The sequence below is a fragment of the Chelonia mydas genome, chromosome 8 (assembly GCF_015237465.2).
Source record: "Chelonia mydas isolate rCheMyd1 chromosome 8, rCheMyd1.pri.v2, whole genome shotgun sequence".
NCBI lineage: Eukaryota > Metazoa > Chordata > Testudines > Cheloniidae > Chelonia > Chelonia mydas.
Genome location: NC_057854.1, coordinates 3,252,003 through 3,258,872, shown reverse-complemented (window position 1 = coordinate 3,258,872; position 6,870 = coordinate 3,252,003).

The following is a 6,870-nucleotide window of genomic DNA, read 5'->3' as shown; positions in this document are numbered from 1 at the left end:
CCATGCATATCAATTGCCACTTGTCTTCTCCTGTCATGGATACAAAGGAGAACAGGGAGGCCATAAACATCCCATGGCAGCAAGATGGGACATCTGACTTGCTTCTTCTTGAGGAAAACCCTCTCTTGGCCTTTTGCCTGCAGGAATTCACCTACAATTGCTTCTTGGGGGAAGTGCAAATCTCAGTGAGGGGTGCAAAAGAAAACTCCCCAGAAAATATAGCACATCTTAACACTGCAACCCCCTGGGAAAGCTGCCAGGCTGTCTGGTATTCTACCCTCATTATTGGGCTGGTGCAGAGCCAGGAATAGAGCCCAGGGGACCCCAGATGGACAGGCCTCTGCTGTAAAACAGTATTGCCAATGTCACACATTCAAAAATATGAGTAAAGCCCTCCAGAAAGGAGATTTTAAATAAATAAATATGGAGTTCTGTTAATTTACTTTTTGAGCCTTTAGGATATACTTGGGTCACACTTAACCCTTTTTTCCATATCCATGAAGGCTAGAAACTTTTTTTTCTGATGAAATAGATTTTTGTGAAATAACATGACCCCAGTCTAATTATTATTCTGTCATGAGAGTGAGCAACACTGGAACCACTAGCTCACCCCCAGACAACGGTTACGTTGAGAACTGCTAAATTAAAGGCCTTTTTCCTACTGAAGTCCAGTTTTTCAAGCTTTCCCCCCCATGTTCTTGAAAGGCGATCATCTGAAAAACAGGCAATTCCCCGAACCCCCATGGCAATCAGCTCATTATCAGTAGGAAAAGGATCTCTCCCCCATTTGAAGCAGGAGACTCTCTTCCTTCAGGCTCTCAGATTACACCACACCAAGTAGAATGTTTCCGCCCTGTCCTTCGGAAGCATGTTTCCAAAGCAACTTCGCTTATTAGGCATCCAGTGGCAACAGATTCAGCATGAAGTTTTCATCTTATTTCTAATGGAGGATAATTGATATCCTGAGTTGTTCCATTACGTTCCTAGGCTGGGGTATGTGGAAGGGGGAGAGGCTGAAAGGAAAGGCTGTTCAATGTTGCTGAGGGTATTAGTCACACTTAAAATGGTCTTATCCTCCCCTCATCTTGCACATGGTTTGTAAACCAGTATTTCAGGTGTAACTACATTGCTAAGAGATGAGCCGAGCATGAGGACTCCCTGGTTTCAGAGAATGGGGGAGGGCTCTGATTTATTTATTTATTTATTTTAAGAAATCATATGAGATAAATCCCAGCAAATGAGGTAATAAATAGCTGAGAGGTGGGTCCAGTGACTTATGGGAGACAAACTGGAGCAGCCTTTTCCATTCAAAAGTGGGATAGCTAAACAGAGCGATAGAAGAATTCATTGCTTTGCCAGGCTTTCTTGTCACCTGTCTGAACTTGCAAGTGACTAAATGCAGTGGCAAAGGTTATTATAACTCTATAGCCTGATTCCCCGTGGCCTTAATCCTCATATCAGATACTGTACATCTGTGTTGTGTAGAATGAGTCAGATGCAATTATTCTAATTTGTTTGCAATGTACGTGTAGCCATGTCCATCACAGGCTATTAGAGAGACAAGGTGGGTGAAGTAATGTTGTATTTTCTAAATGGACAACTAACCTAATTCTCAATTACTGAGGGACAGTCGCCACTCATTGATATATTTTGCTTTCTACAACCAAATCTCTGTACAACTTTTCACGAGTGATATATCTGAGTGTTCGGAATATCTAAACTGTACTGTTAAATCTATTCACCTAAATTTGGGTTATTGCTGATTATATACTCTATGTATCATATGACTTTTAAAAACTAACTTTATAGTTGTGATAATCTAAGCACTATACCCAGATGTACAAAAAGAACAGGAGGACTTGTGGCACCTTAGAGACTAATCAATTTCTTTGAGCATAAGCTTTCGTGAGCTACAGCTCACTTCATCGGATGCATTCAGTGGAAAATACAGTGGGGAGATTTATATACACAGAGAACATGAAACAATGGGTATGTAAATCTCCCCACTGTATTTTCCACTGAATGCATCCGATGAAGTGAGCTGTAGCTCAAGAAAGCTTATGCTCAAATAAATTGGTTAGTCTCTAAGGTGCCACTAGTACTCCTTTTCTTTTTGCGAATACAGACTAACACGGCTGCTACTCTGAAACCAGATGTACAGACACTCTTTTCCCAACCTTTCTATTATATATATTTTTTTAACATTAGCTTTAATAAAAAAATTTAAATCTTTTACTGGACCAACTTCTATTGATAAGACAGAGAAGCGTGTCTCTCTCACCAACATAAGTTGGTCCAGTAAAAGATATCACTTCACCCAGCTTGTCACTTTTCTAATCTATAGTCACATTGCACAGGGAGGGGAGAAGCCCACTCCGAGGCTCATGCCAATGGGACATGGAGAGGAGACAAGGAACTTGTGTATATATTTATGATGATGGCAACAAAAAATGAGCTGGGGGTAGGCTATTCAGGCACATCTCAGCCGGAAAAGGTTCCTGTCTGTTTGTGGGTAAGCAATTGTCAGGGGAAGTAGTGAAAAGGCACAAAGCTGTCATATTTCTATGTTCAGGAGACATGTCATTAAGATACCTGCATGTGTTCCCAACAAATCCCACGCATTTTGGAGTGAAGGTAAGACTGCATCAAACCCTTGCAAGAGGTCATTTCAATGCAAAAAAACACACAAGCCATTTATAAGTCAACGTTTGTACAATGTTTTGAAGATGTTTCTTAGTTATTCCATGTAATAATAATACTAGATCAGAATTTCTCACAGAGCTAATTGTGGGTGAAGTTACACAAAATCAAAGGACAAAGTTTCCATGAAACAAAAATGCTGGATTGCACACACGTGTGACAGACATTTTTTTCCAGAGACAATACATCTGGAAAAATCTTCACATTTATACAGTGCCTGAGATTATTGACCCTGTTTTGTCCCTTTCTACAGGTTCCTTCTCTTAGTTTTCTGTTGATGAGCTCTCTGGCCACATAAGGTCAGGTCTGGGACTATAAACCTGGTGAATATGATGCTCCAGTTGTGACTCTGCTTATCTTTAATTTAATTAATGGTTAAATCATTCTAAGTGCAGGAGCCATCTCTCCCTTTCTCAAAGCAATGGCTCATAAAGAACCCAATAGTGCACGTGCTAACATTGCGTGAATGGCAGAATGTTAGGACGGAACATTTATTCAGCCAGCCCCTTTACCAAGACTGACCCCTTGTCCACACACAGAAGTTTCACTGGTTTAATTTAACTAACTTAGTTTTGAAATTGATTTAAACTGCTGCAAACCTCACTCTGGACACTCGTATTGGTTTAAAACTAGTTAGCCAGGTCAATTTACCGGTGTCAGTTAAACCAACACAAGCTAAATGGATAGGTCAGGCTTAAAATGGCATGTGTCTACACCAAGGTTTGCACCACTTTTTTCACTGAATGGGTTTAAGCAATTCAGTGAAATCAGTGCCACCGACGTGTACAGGCAAGGCCTAAGCTACCAGGACTGCAGATCAGGAACATATTTCTGCTTTAATAGCAGCCTGGGGGCATCACCCTGCAGCAGTAAGATGGAGCAGATATTAAACCCTCCCAGCAGGCCCTGCTTAATATTCTCTCTATTTGGGTCAACAACTGCTTGTGAAGGTGCCCTTTGCTAACAAGCATGCATGTGTCACATCACCAGAATAGGGAGGAAATCTGATGTCTCCCCCTTTTCTACCCTTTTATTTCCTCAGCAACCACAATCTCAAAGACCTTGTACTGCAGTGACCTTCCTTCTGATGGGGAAACAAATCGCTTTGAACCCAGTTGGTAACTTGCAGGTTTGACAAAAATTGCAGGGATCAAACCTCTTAAAAGCAGCTGTTTATGAAGGCGAATTAACTGCACTGTGCCTTCAGTGGTGATGCCGCCATTTACATCACACATGGACAGAATCTCCCCAGGCACATAAATCAGGGCAAAACTCCCAGGCGATGAAGTAGCCCCAGGGAAGCAGTGATGGGGTCAGTAAAATGAGGCATCATGATTTCCTTTGCTTCTCTCTTTTTTTTTTTTTTTTTTTAAGTAATTCTCTCATCCTAGTTCTATTAGGCAGCTAAAAACAACCAGGAACATTTTCTCTCACCTGAGGCTGAGAATTTTATATTCCCTGTAGAAGGGCAATTTATCAAGTGATCCATCCCCTGTTGTCCAGTCCCAGCTTCTAGCAGTCAGAGGTTTAGGGCCACCCAGAGCATGGGGTTGCATCCCTGACCATCTTAGCTAATAGCCATTGATGGACCTATCCTCCATGAACTTATCTAGTTCTTTTATGAACCTTGTTATAGTCTTGGCCTTCACAACATCCTCTAGCAATGAGTTCCACTGGTTGACTGTACTTTGTGTGAAAAAGTACTTCCTTATGCTTGTTTTAAACTTGCTGCCTATTAATTACATTGGGTGATCCCTGGTTCTTGTGTTATGCACAGGAGTAAATAACACTCTGTATTCACTTCCCCCCCCCCACCTGTCATGATTTTTATAGGCCTCCCTCATATCTCCCCTTAGTCATCTCTTTTCTAAGCTGAACAATCCCAGTCTCGTTTTAAATCTCTCCTCATTCGGAAGCTGTTCCACACCCCTATGTCAGGCCTCAGCTCATGATTCTGGGCCAAGTGAGCCTTACACCCCTTGTCTCTGGGCTTCCAGGAGTCCATACCTCTTGTTTCATGCCACCTTCCTTGGTGGGCAGTAGGGAAACCCAGGCCCTCCCTCTACTGCAGGTTCTAGTCCAGGGACTCTAGTTAGCAGCCAAGGTCTGCTCCCTCCTACTCCTTCCACCAGCCCCTTTCTAGGCTCTGCAGAGTCCCTTCCAACTCCAGTGGCAAGCAACACCTCCCCAGAGATCCACTTCCTGCCCTTTTATCAAGGCTCCCTGCAGGGGCTCACCCCACTCCTGTGGTTTCTCCATATCTCTCCCCACCTACTGTGCAAATACCCATCTCAGAAGAGGATCTCAAGGCCTACTCTTCCCCCCAAGCTTGCTTCTTTCCTTCCAGCCCTCTCCCACTCCTCCAAGCTCCTCCCCCAGCTGGGCCTGGGAATAAATTGGTTCTCCACACCCTCCAGGTGCTGCTAACTGAAGCCCTCAGGATCCTGTTAACCCTTTTGCTGCCAGTGTGGAGTGTACACCCCATCACTTTCCCTGTAGTTCTCCAGCCCTGTCCACACTGGCATCTGAGCTGAGCTAGTTACAACCCTATTAAAAAGGGGTTGCCAAGGACAGTTCTGAATCATTTCCCAACATGTGTGTAGCTAGCACTGGTGTCATACAGTTTAAATACCTAGTATGTGCAGGGACATTTTTTTTCCCCCAGCTATGCTAGCAGAAATGGTGCCTTGTATTTATTAATTACTATTATTCTTGCAAAATAATAATTTGTATAGCTGTGCTAGGAGCCCCAGTCACAGACCAGGAGCCTGTTGCGCTAGGTGCTGTACAAACACAGAACAAAAAGACAGTCCCCGCCGCAGGGAGCTGCAGCCCCCAGAGCAAGTCCAAAGCACAGTTTCTGAAGAAGTTTGTGACCGTGTTCCATATGGACATAAACTGTGCAGCCACAAAGGTGCTTGAAAATGGTTTCATACAGGATTACAGGACCTAGTGTGAACACAATGACAGGTTTCAGAGTAGCAGCCGTGTCATGCGTCTGATGAAGTGAGCTCTAGCTCATGAAAGCTTATGCTCAAATAAATTGGTTAGTCTCTAAGGTGCCACAAGTACTCCTTTTCTTTTTGTGAACACAATGTAACATCAAACCTCTCCCTTTTTTATGACTATAGCTGCACCCAGAGACCCCAACTGAGATCAAGGCCCGTTGTACTAGAAACTGGACAACTCAAAGTGAGAGACAGAACCTGCCCCAAAGAACATGCCACCTGAATAGACAAGACAGGCCAACAGTGGGAAAAAGGAAGAAAGATTATCCCCATTTTACAGACAGGACTGAGTTTAATTTAGTCAGGCAATGCATATAGAGCGTTCATCATATTCAACCATCTCCCTGAATCTCACAGTCAGATATCTGGTATGTACAAGAGTGTGCTGATACCATGGTTGCTAACCTGCATCCACCAGTGAAGTTACCAACTCAGGAGGCAAATCCTGCAGTCATTGCTTGGCCCTTATAAACTCACCCGCACTCACAATGTGCATTTTGCCTGAAGACGGGTTGGGTAACAATGGCAGGATTTAGCCCAAGACTTGCTGAGACCAGAAACCATCCTGTATATTTTTTATGCTAAAAACTGTGGGCACGTGGTTTGGATTGATTGTGTGATAAAGTTAAGAAGCATTTTTATTCAGCTGCTGCAATCTGTCTAAACCAGTGACCTCCTGCTCTGGAGCTACGATGGGAAGCCCTGATAAAAGTCAAATGACCAACAAAAAAATGAGCTTCACATTTGCTGGGGAAACAACATAATGGCCCCGCACTGATAAGGCCATTACGGCTGAATAAAGAAAAACAAGGCAGTTTCTGTTGGTTTTACTTATCTCTACAGACTTCCAGCTTGAGTTGGTTAGTGGACTCACTTGATGAAAGGGCAGGGGCTGTTGTGTCCACAGTGGGTTGCTGTGTACATGCAGTCACAATACACAGCCGGTGGTGAGAGGGAGGGAAGGAAGCTGTGTTAGTGCCGGATGACCGGATCTCCAACATTAAAACTGACTCATAATAATTTGTCTCGGACATGAGCAGAAATACCATAATTGATAAATTTATTTCAGCATAAGCTTTCGTGGGCTACAACCCACTTCATCGGATGCATAGAATGGAACATATAGTAAGAAGATATATATATACATATACAGAGAACATGA